General features: G+C 47.9%; 1 protein-coding gene across 3 annotated transcripts in view; it reads left to right on the plus strand.

Annotated features, from left to right (window-relative positions):
* The first annotated feature begins 2,139 nt into the window (after nt 1-2,139).
* The window catches only part of SCMH1 (Scm polycomb group protein homolog 1), a 100,113-nt gene continuing 87,404 nt past the window's right edge, over nt 2,140-14,848 (plus strand). For all 3 annotated transcript variants that reach the window (XM_050932316.1, XM_050932318.1, XM_050932317.1), the window contains exon 1: nt 2,140-2,215. The gene's annotated coding sequence lies outside the window, so the exon portion shown is untranslated. The remainder of the gene's footprint in view (nt 2,216-14,848) is intronic.

Here is a 14,848-nt window from a genome sequence, read left to right on the forward strand (position 1 = left end):
AGATGGGGTAGCGGGGGGGAGATGGGGGTAACCGGGGGTGCCCATGGAGGAGGGGGCTGTGTGGGGGAGATGGGGGTAGCGGGGGGGGGAGATGGGGGTAACCAGGGGTGCCCAGGGGGGAGGGGGCTGTGTGGGGGAGATGGGGTAGCGGGGGGAGATGGGGGTAACCAGGGGTGCCCAGGGAGGAGGGGTGTGTGTGGGGGAGATGGGGGTAGGGAGGGGGAGATGGGGTAACCACGGGTGCCCAGGGAGGAGGGGGCTATGTGGGGAGAGATGGGGGTAGCGGGGGGATGGGGGTAACCAGGGGGGCCCAGGGAGGAGGGGGGGAGATGGGGTAGCGGGGGGGTGTGATGGGGGTAACCAGGGGTGCCCAGGGAGGAGGGGGGGAGATGGGGTGGGGGGGGATGGGGGTAACCAGGGGTGCCCAGGGAGGAGGGGTGTGTGTGGGGGAGATGGGGGTAGCGGGGGGGGATGGGGGTAACCAGGGGTGCCAAGGGAGGAGGGAGCTGTGTGGGGGGAGATGAGGTAGCGGGGGGGATGGGGGTAACCAGGGGTGCCCAGGGAGGAGGGGGCTGTGTGGGGGAGATGGGGGTAGCGGGGGGGGATGGGGGTAACCAGGGGTGCCCAGGGGGGAGGGGGCTGTGTGGGGGAGATGGGGGTAGCGGGGGGGATGGGGGTAACCAGGGGTGCCCAGGGAGGATGGGGCTGTGTGGGGGAGATGGGGGTAGCTGGGGGGATGGGGGTAGCCAGGGGTGCCCAGGGAGGAGGGGGCTGTGTGGGGGAGATGGAGGTAGCGGGGAGATGGGGGTAACCAGGGGTGCCCAGGGGGGAGGGGGCTGTGTGGGGGAGATGGGGTAGCGGGGGGTGCCCAGGGAGGAGGGGGCTGTGTGGGGGAGATGGGGTAGCGGGGGGAGATGGGGTAACCAGGGGGGCCCAGGGAGGAGGGGGGGGAGATGGGGGTAGTGGGGGGAGATGGGGGTAGCCAGGGGTGCCCAGGGGGGAGGGGGCTGTGTGGGGGAGATGGGGGTAGCGGGGGGGGGGATGGGGGTAACCAGGGGGGCCCAGGGAGGAGGGGGGGAGATGGGGGTAGCGGGGAGGGATGGGGGTAACGAGGGGTGCCCAGGGAGGAGGGGGCTGTGTGGGGGAGATGGGGGTAGCGGGGGGGGGATGGGGGTAACCAGGGGTGCCCAGGGAGGATGGGGCTGTGTGGGGGGGATGGGGGTAGCTGGGGGTGCCCAGGGAGGAGGGGGCTGTGTGGGGGAGATGGGGTAGCGGGGGGAGATGGGGTAACCAGGGGGGCCCAGGGAGGAGGCGGGGGAGATGGGGGTAGCGGGGGGGGATGGGGGTAACCGGGGGGGGGCCCAGGGGGGATGGGCTGTGTGGGGGGAGATGGGGGTAGCGGGGGGGGGAGATGGGGGTAACCAGGGGGTGCCCAGGGGGGAGGGGGGGAGAAGGGGGTAGAGGGGGGAGAAGGGGGTCGCCAGGGGTGCCCAGGGAGGAGGGGGCTGTGTGGGGGAGATGGGGTAGCGGGGGGGATGGGGGTAACCGGGGGGGGCCCAGGGGGGAGGGGGGGAGAAGGGGGTAGCGGGGGGAGATGGGGGTAACCAGGGTGCCCAGGGAGGAGGGGGCTGTGTGGGGGAGATGGGGTAGCGGGGGGGGGATGGGGTAACCAGGGGTGCCCAGGGGGGAGGGGCTGTGTGGGGGGAGATGGGGGTAGCGGGGGGGATGGGGTAGCTAGGGGTGCCCAGGGGGGAGGGGGCTGTGTGGGGGAGATGGGGCTAGCGGGGGGGGGATGGGGGTAACCGGGGGTGCCCAGGGGGGAGGGGGCTGTGTGGGGGAGATGGGGTAGCGGGGGGGGGATGGGGTAACCGGGGGGGTCCCAGGGGGGAGGGGGGGGAGATGGGGTAGCGGGGGGGGATGGGGGTAACCAGGGGTGCCCAGGGAGGAGGGGGCTGTGTGGGGGAGATGGGGTAACCGGGGGGGGCCCAGGGGGGAGGGGCCGTGCCGGGGGCAGGCGGGCGGGACCCCAGGGCTGTGCCGAGTGGGTCTCCACAGCCGCCTCCCCCTCGCGCCCCCCGGCTCCTGCTGTCCCCCGGGCGGCAGGGGGCGGCGTTGGCCGGGCTCGGCGGCTCCGCTCCCTCCCTCCCTGCGCTGCGCATCGGAAACATGGCGGCGGCGAGGGACTGAGCAGCCCCAGCGCTCGGCGGCCGCGCAGGTGAGGGGGCGGCGGGCGCGCGGCTCGGGCAGCGCCTGTGCCCGGGTTCCTCCGGGGAGCGCTCGGGCCGGCGGGCAGCGCCTGGGCTGCCTCGGGGCTGGGCGGGGAACCGGGCGCGCAGACACCCGGCCTGGCCCGGCCCCCGACAGGGGCTCCCCGCACGGGCCCGTCCCCAGGCTCCGCGCCTGTCAGGCGGGCTGCGAGCGGCCCGCCCCGTCCAGCGCCCAGCCTGGAGCGCTCCCTCCCCTGGGCTGGGTCTGCCCCTGGCCCCGGGCGCAGGCCCTGCCTGGAGCCACCTCCCGGGGGTCCCCAAGAGGGGCTGCAAAGGGCGACCCAGCCCAGGCTGGGGGGGTCCGTTCCTCCGCCTCCCCTCACCTGGCCCACGCTGTCCTGGAGAGTCGCGGAGTTCTTCCAAACGGGAGTGCGGGGGCTGCAGAGCATTGCTCCATACAGCGGTATTTTCTTCACTTCCCACCGCCCTTAACCGACAGCCCTGTGTGATCTGCCCCAGCACTTCCCAGGTCTTGCTTGTGCTTGTTCTGTTGCAGTTCTGACAGCGGCTCTGCCCTGTTGTCTTAACTCTGCGAAGATAAAAGAGCAGGACATGGAGACATCATTTTTCATGCCAGGGAAGTTAGCTAGTTTTCAGCCATAATTAAATGCAAAGCTTTTAAGGAGGGTGGTTTGTTTGTTTGTTTTTTACAAGAGAAGAGAGAAGGTCAAGCTGAGAACTCATGCTGTCCTTCCAGACTGTGACCCAGTCCTGTAGGATACTTCTGTTGGCAATCCCTATTGCCTTCCTGGATGCTCTGTTCAGGCATGGAAAAACTTGCAGGAGTGGGGCCTCTTTCTGTACTTACACTTTAATACTCTTTCTGTAAAAAAAAAAAAACGTTTAATATTTGTTGTGTGTATGCGCACTAGGCACTGTATGTTGTGTACATACATTATATGTATTGCACCGTTCTACACGGTAATTTAGTACCGCCTGTTGCTCAATTTCTGATGCTAGAGGAAGCCTAAAGTACAGTATAACAGCTGCCACCTGTTGCTTGATTGTCATTGCTACAGTGTGTGCTTCTGTATTATAGTCCTGATAGGGTTAAATTTCAGAAGGCGTTTGCTTTTGCTAAACTCCCAAATATCTGACTAGTCAGAACTGAGTGTTATTTTTTTTTAAACCTAGGCGAGGCAGGATGGCCTTGTGGATAAAACTTCAGGCTTTCCTTTCTGGGACCAGGTTCAAGTCCAAAGCAAGACTCATAAAGAAATAAGTTGAACTGTATTAACACAACCAAGGGAAGGGAATTTGGATGGAGCAAGCAGTGCAGTTGATGATTGGTTCGATATAGTTGTCATTTCTGTATTCTTCAGATTTGCTGGTGTTTTTGATATTTATTTGATCAACTGTGGGTATCAAAAGCTGACTTCGAATCTAGAGTTTGCTGTGTTTTACTAGCAAGATCTGCATGTAGCTATCTAAAAACAGCTTGGGCTGTTAGTAAAAAATATTTCAGGGGGAAGATTGGAGGCAACCAGCTGCCTGTGACTTATTTATTGTTCTTTTTATTAATTTGGGGAGGTGCTCTGACAGTGCGAGGATGAGGGCCTTATAAGTGCTTAGTTAGATGGATGTATAAATTAATTCAGTAATAATACTTAGTGTTTATATGGCAGCTTTTATTCAAGGCTCTCAGAGTGCTTCATGGAAACTAATTATACCTCACAATCTCATGGAAAGTGGGTGAGTAGTATTATCCCTGGTTCACAGGAGGAGAAAAACAAGACAGCGAGAGGTGAAATGACCTGCCAAAGACAGTACAGTAACCAGCAGGCCACACCGTTGTCTCTTTAAACTAGGGAGATCACAGGAAATTCCCAGGCAGTTTTCTGCTTCTTTCTCTCTATGTGGATGCTTTGGGATGTTGCTGAAGTACTCCTCTCAATGTAGCACAGTATAAAAATGAACAAGTAGAGGATGGTGCTGGAATATCTATCAATGAAAAATGTGGTCCCTTACTCCTGAGGCATTTCTGGTGTGACGTAAAGGGTAATCCCAGTGACTGGGCAGATAAATCCCATAATTACTATCCCTTGGGGCTTTTCTTTGTTTACCCTTTGAAAGGTATCTATAGGAAAACATCTGATCCTTCCACAGCCCTCAGAATGATGCACTCTGACAGAACTGGAACCGGACAAGAAAAGGTTTGAGACTGTTGTATAAATAGCAAGATGTTTAAAAATAAACATAGTGTCAAATTTGCTGCTGCATGTCATTGAGGTTTAGTTTACGTTTTTTTTGAAGCTGCTGTGTAGAGTTATGCCAGTATTTTCAAGTCTGAATGGTTAAGTCTTATTTTCAGAATTGCTGGGTACCTCAGCTTCCTTTGAGCTCAGTGGAAGTTGTGGGTGTTCCGCACTTCTGAAAGTCAGGTCAATTCTTTAGGTGCCTAAAATATGGAGATCAAAGCCTAACTTTAGGCTACTGAAGCTTGACTATTTTGGCCTTTGCAATATAGTATTGTTTACTTTTGTTGTTGTTGTTCATATGATAAATCCTGCCTCATACTGGCTAAAAAAATCCATGCGATGACAGTTTCTGTTTATCTTTTTGGAAATCAGTAACACTGGTCAGGAAGAGTGTTTATCAATCCAATTTCATATATAAATAAGTACCTGCTAACTGGTTGCAGAGAATCAGCTCTCAAAAAAGGACAATAGCTTTTTCTGGACCTCCAGCTTCATTTTCCCATTTGAATGTTTGTTTCACACTTTTCCCATCCTGACGGTGATGAAGATTTCCAGATATTCTAGCTCAAGACATTTGGAACATAGTACGATCAATGCACCTAGGATTTTGTGGTCGTCACCAAAGCCATATAGAATTTCACAAAGACAGTAAGGCTAGAACTCATCTCCTGCTCTGAAAACACAGATTTCTACCACTTGAGCTAAAGGACAGTTACCATTAGCTGTAGCATTATAAGGTCTCTGACACACACTTGGGTAATTCTAAAGCCAGCCAATAGAGAGTGTGGTGCACATACTAATAAGTCAGTCCATTACAATAGGTAAGAGTGTATGTAACATAACCATACATATTTTTATTTGGTTTGGTTTTTTTGAACATCAAAGTTTGTTTTCCCTTGAGGCAGATATTGACCTCAAATTCTTCTTGGTCGGTATTTACCTCACAGCTCCATTAACCATAACTTTTCACTTCAGGAGGAGTCCATGTCTGTTGTTAAAAACTTTATATTCTTATTTCAAAACAGCAAGCATGAGACTGAATTCACTTTATTAAAAAAAGAAAAAGAAACCTCTCCCCAAAAGCCCACAAGATATGTCCAGAGGTTAGAGCAAAAGAGTGAGTCAGCCATTGCTGGCTCTGTATCTTTGGGCAAGTTGTTTCACCCTCTCTGTCTTGGATTCCTGAGGTATAAAATGGGGATAATATGTAACTTTGACTTACCTGTCTGGAAGCAGTGTTTATCAAATGCCTTGACATCCTTGGATGAATGGTGCTGTAGAATGGCAAAGTGTTGGTATTCACCAACTAACTGACTTTTGAACTATGGGGAATATTTTTTGGGTTGGGAGGGAGGAGAAATGAGCTACACCTTTTATCTTTTTACTTTATGTAGAAGTAACACAAGAAAAGCTTGAGACAAAGGGGTGGAAAGAGCACTGATCAGATTTGGGGGGAAAACAATGAAGAAAGAAAACAGTAAAAGTGCATGTAAACAAACTAATTGAGCATCCGTAGGGGAGAGGAGGACTGTAGCTCTGGATGGCCTTGTTTTATGCACCTTTAGAATGTGTGTGACTGCTGTCCTACAAAGCAGACCAAATATATGTTTTGTCAGGCTGCGAAATTCACATACCTGTGTGTTTTATGCAGAGGCCTGTGCTTGTTACATGAACCACTCTTATTTTCAGAATCTGGAGCAATATGCTACCCGTTGCTAAGCATGTGAACTTGCACTTCGGTGCCATCATAACTGAGAATTTGATAAGTCTGAGTTTCTCATAACATTAATATTTTCAACTTTGTCCGCTTCTTTTTCTTTTCTTGTCTATTTTTCCCATTGCACTGGGTATTCAGGGAATGCAGCTGAAATTCAGTTACATTTTGTGATGAGAAGGGCAAATTTTGAATCTGTTAGTCTTTAACTCTCCCATTTTTCAGGTTAGTGGAGAAGTTGGCCTCACTATGTACTGGGCTTCACCCATTTTGTGGATAGACAGGGAATCTCGGTTTGCAGGGTAGTCGATCTGTGATAAATTTGCCCAAAAGAGCAGAATGATACTTCATGCTTTTACTGAATTTTTCCTCGTAATAAGTTTTAAATAATCCTCACAACTCCACTGTGCAGTAGGTAACAGGTCAGTATTATCTTTCCTTTGATGATAAGGAAACTGAGGCACAGAGATCAATTGATTTGCCAAGGCCAGAGAAGGCATTTATGTCAGAGTTGAAAGTAAAACTCTGGAGTTCCTGTCTTCTAGGTCTGTGCTTGTGCCACTAGACCTAACACTTCTCTCTCTAAACTTTATTCATGCTGCCAATCAAATAGCATCAATATTGGGGGAGGGATAGCTCAGTGGTTTGAGCATTGGCCTGCTCAACCCAGGGTTGTGAGTTCAGTCCTTGAGGGGGCCATTTTGGGATTTGGGCAAAAATCTATCTGGGGATTGGTCATGCTTTGAGCAGGGGGTTGGACTAGATGACCTCCTGAGGTCCCTTCCAACTCTGATATTCTGTGATTCTGTGAATATGATCTAAATGCACAAACACTTTTTGCAAATGTCTGATAGCTGACCTGCTTAGTCCCTGTGGCCGTACTTTAATTAGCTCTTGTGCATGCCTGCATGACATAACATGAGGAATCCAGAAATCTCCTGGGGGGTTGTTTTTTGAGCTTTGCTATGTTACAGGAATGGAGCTGTTAGTGTTACTGCATGTATATAAAACTCAGCTATCCTCCCATTCAGAAATACACAGTTCTTCTCCACTCTTGGTTCTCCTGACAATGTGCCAAAGACTGTGGGGCTCCTTCAGGTCGATATATTATCAAGGGAGCTGTTCCAATTCATGCATTGCTGGAGCCATATTTACTGCTGTTTGGTGAGCATGCTGAGGGCAGATACAGTGCAATGCAATCCCAGTGGAATCGTTCTGGCTTCCCCCTAATGTGTTGTTGATGTCTGTGGTGCTGAGAAGGACACTAGGAAGCGTAGTTATTTTGCAGCAAGGATTACAGCTGTGCATACTAGCTGCTTGTGTGTGTTAAAGGAAACATCTGGTGTTTCTTTCAGTTTTGGTGTCTGAACACTGCAGTCCACATTGAAAACTGGGCTCTGCAAGTCCTGACCCAAAACTACGTTTGTGTAGAACCCATAACAACATATCAGCCATGTCTCTCTTGCCTTCATGTAGTTCAACCATGGGGTTAATTAAATCATGAAGAGTATATGGCCAGTGGCTGATTAACCCTTAGAATGAGTGTCCTCATCCATAGAGTGTTTGGGAGATGAGAGCTGTGAGAACTCTGCTTCAGTCTTTGTTTTCATCTACCTCCCCCTGGACAGCAGCCCTGCCATATTTCCTTTTTCAAAGCCATCTCTCCTTCCCAGCTCCAAATAAGTCATCATCTCCTCCGCCCCCAGCCCCTTGCATTCCAAATAGTAGGACACCTAGCGATTCACCTTTCCTGCTGGCAGAGAGCCTAATGCTCCCTATCCACTGTCTCCTGACAAGGGTACTAGCACATCCTCCCTGGGCCCTGTACCAGAAACTCTGCCTTGACCTGCCTTCCCAGTATCCCTGCTGTTTCCCAAGCCAAGAGCCAGCAAACAGAGGGAGGTGGAGCCCTGTATGAGGGCTGGCTGGGAAGAGGTATGTTCTCTGCAGGGGAATGTGGACCAGTAGGACTCACTCTAGGCAAGTGTCCAGCTCTGGCACTGCCTTGCATTGGCCGGAAACATACTCTTCCCCAGAAACATACAAACAGCCCACCTCCTGCCATGCTGCTGCGTAGTAGTTGCCTTTAACTCTCTAGAACTGGCCAGTCCCCAGTGTTCAATGCTTGGAGATTAGCGTATATCTCAAGCTTTACAGCATGTGGATCAGGCTAGACATTCTGAGTGGGCATTCCCTTTCCCATAATGTCTTTCTGGGAGACACTGTGGATTTTGTTCTTGGCAACTCACTTTCTGCAGCAACACCCACCACTGCAGAGAGTGAGATGTTTTTGTGTCTCTTCTTGGGGGCATCTTTTTGATCAATCTTTGTCCCATCTTTTTACGTAACATGGTTTTCTTGCTTCAGTCACCACAGAGCTATAGGACTCTGCATGAGAAATGTTGCATGTTTGCATATTACATGAGGGGTGTGTATCTAGTCAATGGGATAGTGACCAGAAAGGGAAGATGATGTGGCCTGCCTTGTGCAGGAGGTCAGACTAGATGATCATATTGGTCCCTTCTGACCTATGAGTCTATGATGGAGTTGGAATGAAGTGGTTACACAGAATCTCCTTTCTAAAAAATGATATTTTACAAAATGTAAATGGTCCTAGTGCTCGTGTTCCTGCTATCCATTGGCCACTCTTATTTATGCACTGACCCTGGGCGCTGTTTGTCCTGTTCCTGCAAATTACAAGAACCACTTGAAAAACATCTCCACAGTTACTGTTCAACTAACGGGAGACTGCAAAGCTTTCAGCCTCAAACTTGCACTTAAATTAAATTATGAATAATCTGATGAAGAAAGTCCTTTTTATCCTATGTATTTCTATAGATTTTAAATTCCTCCCACTATATTGCCAAGAAACTAGAGAGGAGAAAAAACTCTAAAATGTCAAAGCTATGTTGGCTTTGACTTACACCTGCCACTTCTCTTACAGTGTTTCCAGTGCCTGCTTCTGGTTCTTGCACAGTATTATTTTGTTATTTATTGTATGCATTGCAGTAGCACAGAGGAGTCTCAGTCATGGACCTCATTGTGCTAATCACAGTAATTAACAGCCTTTGAATTCTGCTGACGTCATAAGTGATAGTGGCAGGTAAAGGTGAAACATATTTTATTAAAGCTGTATAGTGTGAACTGCTGAGTTACTTGATATTTTCATAGTTAAAATGCATATGGTTTTTATAAAGTTTTCAGGAAGTAATATCCTTCATTAAACCAACAGGATGTCATTAAAAATTACACCTGGATGTTACCTCAAAACATGATCTAGTGATACTACTGATAAAGCCATTGCTGGCGAGGAAACAACAGTAATGTTAGTCCTCACGAGACAATAATAAACATTTTAAATGAAGATATACTTTCTATGGAACCTTATGATTTACAGCTAACTGCCGTCTGTGGATAAAGGAGGCTTTTATAACCTCTCTAAGGGAATATCATAACATCTGTATGTTTTTCAGGTCACTGGTTGATAATTTTTGTGCCACATTGAAATGAGATATGTAAAACTGAAATAGCTTGAGATCCATTCTATAGTTGGAGGAAATAGGGATATTCTCCCAAACTCTGACCACGAGAGTGAATTCCTTACTTGCAAAGCCAAAACAAGAGAGACAGGGTGAAATCTTGGCCCTGTTGATATCAGTGAGAGTTTGCCATTGACTTCAGCGTAGTTAGGATTTCATTTCAGATGTATTATTGTAGTGGAAGTATTGAGGCTCTCAGTAGTACATGTAGGCATTCATAATATGACTATACCACTTCTTCATTGTGTGTGTTCTGTGCAGTAGCATCTACTGAATGCCTTCCACCAAAAAGGAGATAGAATCATAGATTATTAGGGTTGGAAGGGACATATTTCTGGTATATTTTCCTAGATTAGATTTTCAGAGTGTTGGTCCATCCAGCTTCATTAGCATCATTGTGGACTGTCTTGTGAGAAGCTGGAGCCACAATTGTACATGTTCATGGTAGCAAATTTTCTCTTGTTGTTAGCTTTGGCAGTGGAAATCATTGCTATAGCAGTTTTCAGTGTCTGTAGGCCCTGAACAGTCATTCTTCTTCCGCTTTGCATATGCTCAATTTCCTGCAAAAACTTATTTCTTTGCTGTCCACATAGAGTATATCCATGTTATAATGCCATAACTCTTGGTATCTGCGGTAGCTTTGACAAGTGACTATTCTGCATACACTTCAGACAGATGTCCAAGCATTGGAGGCCCTTATACTCATTGACCTACTTTCTGTGGTGTTAGCTAGACTCCTGCATAACTGTGCATTATGAATTTAAGCATGTTCAGTGGTGCAGTTTGGTATTTCAAAGTGACATAGCCTGTCCTGTATGCTCCACACAGGGTCCTAAGGTGTCAGCCACTGAAGCAAACACTGGAATCTGTGCTGGCAGCAATATGTCAGCTTCCACCAGATGTTACTCTTTTTTTAATTTGCATCTATCTGAATACCAGTTCAGAAGCAATGTCTCTCATGATTCCTAAGTTGTGCACCAAATCACTGAAGGTCAGAATGCTTTTAAGACCACTGCACTTGGCACAGTGTTCTGCATCTCTGTTGTCCATGAAGTCCTCACTGAAATGTTTGTGTAGTAGAGGATAGGTATTGGTGGTGGCTTTTATAGATACCTGATTTGATGTCATCCAGTGGATAGCAATGACAGCTTGTCAGTACTGATCAACTGTGATCAACTATGTCTTTACACTCACAACTCTTGTTGAGTCCTTGATTCTTAGGAGTTACAAAGGACATCAAACTTGCTGAAGACTCTCTGGAGGCGACGGACCCCGCTGTCTTGTCATGTCATGTTATATCTCCAGTCTGTGACTGCAGCAATGCCAGATGAGGAGATTGCAATGAAGTCAAAACTACTCCACACATTTCCCTCCCCAGCATGGCAGTTTCTTCAACAGATGCAAACAAAATAGTTGGTCTGCTTCAGGAAGGCTTCAGTGAATTGACTATGCCTCAGACTGTCCCAAAGAATTTGATATTGTCCTTGCATTCAGCACCAGAAAGAAAGTGGTTTTAAAACTGGGTAGCCTCGTTATTGTTCTCAGTCTCACAGGAGGGCCAAGTGGTTGCTTGATGATCTTGATTTATCTATCATCACACTGAGCTTTGCACTCTTCTGCATTGTTGAGACAGCTTTAATTTTCATTTACTGTGGTAAACATTAAGCCCACGTCCAGACTAACCCGTGGCATCGGTGGGTTAAAATCGATTGCTCGGGGATCGATATATCGCATCTAGTCTGGACGCGATGTATCGATCCCTGAGCACGCTTACATCGATTCCGGAACTCCATCAACCCGAACGGAGTTCCGGAATCGACACAGAGAGCCGTGGACATCGATGCCGCGCCGTCCAGACAGGTGAGTACCTCGATTTTAGAAATTCGACTTCAGCTACGTTATTCACGTAGCTGAATTTGCGTATCTAAAATCGATTTTAATACCCTAGTCTGGACGTGGCCTCAGTGATACTAGCACATGCTGCCTCAGACTAAAGAACTCCTCTCATATTGAACCTGTTCAGTTACTGCATGTTCATTTCAGCTGAAATATCAGTAGATGCCCTCTTATATTTTGTGGTTTTATAAACTGTACAGAATATCTCGCAGGTTGTTGTAAGTCAAGCACTGTGCTGTGTAACAGTATATTTTTTCCTTGTTGGTCATACTCTGTGTGTTCTTTCGCAGCTACAGGATGAGATTTTAGTTGCTTGTGGTCATGATTTTTTTTCATTGACATCTACTGCACTTACATTAGTCAAAGTAAGACTACGTAGAGCCACACTTCCTAGAGAATTGAGTGCCATGTGTGATTTATTTTTATTTTGGTCAGTTTCCAAACTCTTGTCCTTTCACACTCACAGAACAAACTAACTCCTTGATCCTTGCAAGTAGTCCTGAGTAATCAGTTTGGGTTTTCTCACAGGGACTGGCTAAGAATTGCCATTCAGCGCTGTTCTGCTAGATGTGGTGTGTGCTATTGGGATAGAGTAACTAAGTGGCACACAGGGACACTTGTTTTCTGTGTTGGAATCTTCAAGTATTGTTTGCATGTTGCTGGACTTCTCTTCACACACAAACTCAACAGATTCCAGAGACAATTTTGCCTGTTTCAGTAGACTCAAGATGTTGAATTCTGGGATCCCAGCTTCCTAAGTAACAAGACAAACCAAAGTTAATTCTATGCAATATGAAATGCAAATAGCAATTGATAACAGAAATCTTCTCTGAGCTCATTTGGACTTCCCTGGACTGGTGCTGCTGCAGCTCCCTGTTTCTTCTCCCAAGAGGCATAGATGTATTACTACAGCTCTGTGTGACTGAGAAAATAAAATAAAGGTGTGTGTGTGTTTGTGTGTATGTATACACATACACTCACTGGTTTTGCTCCCCCACTCTCTGGGGTCTGTCTGGGATCCTCCAAGCTCCCCTTCTTCTCTTGGCTGGGCTCCGCTGTCATTGGCAGGGGCTCTGTTCTGGTGTGATCAGACTGTTGTCCTTGCTGCTCCTGCTGGTGAGATAATAGATTAGGCAAGGTCTAGTGTATGAAAGTGTGGCATGGTTTCTGCTCTAGGCTTGTTGGGTGGGCTGTTCCCATGTCTCCCTCCTGCTTTGTCAGGAGTTGGACTTCTGCATCTCTTCTGCCCTTGAAACAGCAACTGAGGCTCTCCTCTTTGGTTTCAGCAATAGCAGGTCTGTCATCCGTTTGGCTCTGCTACATGCAATCAGGGACAGGCTGGTGCTGGCTACCTTGAATGGCTTCCACTCACCCCATGTGATACCCTAGCACCTACAATCATCTTCAGCATTTGCACTAACATCTCCCAGGTTCAAAAAAGAGATCTGGTATAAGGGTATTCTTTGAGTAGTGTCCCTGAGGGTACTCCATTTCAGGTGTGCATGTGGAGATTTTTGGTAACAGTGCCCATTCAGCCTCCACACTTGCTCCAGACATTCTCATGCCCTGTTGTCTTATGTGGTATCTTCATTACCAGAGGTTTGCAACCATGGTAGCCCATTTGTTTCGATCCTCTGCTAGTATCTTTGTGGATGACTAGTCCTTTTCAATCTTCCCAGGATACTACATCATCCATCCAACTTCTTTTTTTGCCTTGTGTTCTTCTGCCATCTGTTTTCACTTCCAGTGCCCATAAACATTCCTCACCTGCTGAACCTCTTAAAATGTGCCCTGCAAATTGAAACTTTGTTTTCATAAGCTCTCTGACTAGCATTTGCTCGGTTCCAATAATTTCCAGTGCTGTTTTGTTGGTTACCTGGTCTATCCATGATATTTTCAGAATGCACGGATACATAAGGACACACATCTCGAAGAACTCCAGTTACTGCCCAAGGAGACTAAGCTCTCCTTTTCAGAGGTGAATCCTTGCCTCTGAAGGTTATATACCTGCTTGGTGTGGCAGAGCCTGGATTTCTTGGCTCCTGGGGCATGCACTAGGGCTCACTTTCCCTAGGCTTTCTCTGAGACAGTGATTTTCAATAAGGAGACTGAGTTGGAGAATTTTATTTGTGGTGAGTTGGAAGGGTTTTTGAGCCAAGAAATACTTCTGTATGTATCTCTAGGAAGAATGTGTAAGTTCCTGGAGTTTTGTTGGGGCTCTTTTGATTACGTTCAAATAATTAATTTAGTGGTATTCTGAATCATTTATATAGCACTGCTAATTTATATGCCACATTACACACTCCTGTATGTTCCCTGCCATGAACTTCACAGTTTAAATAAGACAGGGCCTGCAAAGCATAGGTGCAGGGTTTATTAAATGAAACAAAATTCCCTGAGCATGTGTGTTGAGTAAATACTTGGGGCTCAGTCCTACTCTCCTATTTGTATCTTTGCGCAGGGGGGTGTTGGGTTACCTCCTGTGTAGGGAGGACAGTCGCACGTTGGCATTCCACCTTGATGATGATATGGAGCCCAAATGTTTGTCTCATGCTTCCGTTTTAAAACAGTCTTCTAATATATAGTGCTGAAACTGCCTTCTAGATACTATTGCATGATTCTGCCTTCATAACACTTGAAGGCAGAATTCTATTTAAAGGACTCCAGTGAACCACATAGTAATTCCAGGGCAAACTGCAGGTTGTTTTGATTTATGCTTAAGATTTGGCATATGGCTCAGTGCAAATTAAAACAGCTACATGATAGTAACTTTACAGTCATGACTAGCACCAAACTGGCCTCCTTGTTCAGTCTCATCTGAGTGCTTGGGATATGAGTGAATTCCCCTGCTTCTTATAGACACAATCCCTCCAGGTTAGGTATGGAACTCACTGGCGTGGGGCACAGTTTCACTGCTGCTGCTCAAGCTATTCCTGTTCTGTGGACACAGATCTTCATTCTTCAAGGCTGTTAGTCCCACCAGCATCAAACAAACTTCAATAAATGAAACTGAATTAAAACCTGGATGTCCAGAGGCAGGGCCTGGGACTCAGGAAACATGGGTTCGGTTCTCTATTTTGTCCCTCCTTCCTGGGTGACCTCACACAAGTCACTTTGTCTCTCCATGCTTAATTCTTAATCTGTAAAATAATATTTGAGTGCCTCCTGGGTGTGCTGTGGGAATAAATATATTAAGATTGTGAGGTGCTCGGATGTTGATGTAATGGAGGCCAT

This window comes from Gopherus flavomarginatus, chromosome 22, assembly GCF_025201925.1.
Source record: "Gopherus flavomarginatus isolate rGopFla2 chromosome 22, rGopFla2.mat.asm, whole genome shotgun sequence".
Taxonomy (NCBI): Eukaryota; Metazoa; Chordata; order Testudines; family Testudinidae; genus Gopherus; species Gopherus flavomarginatus.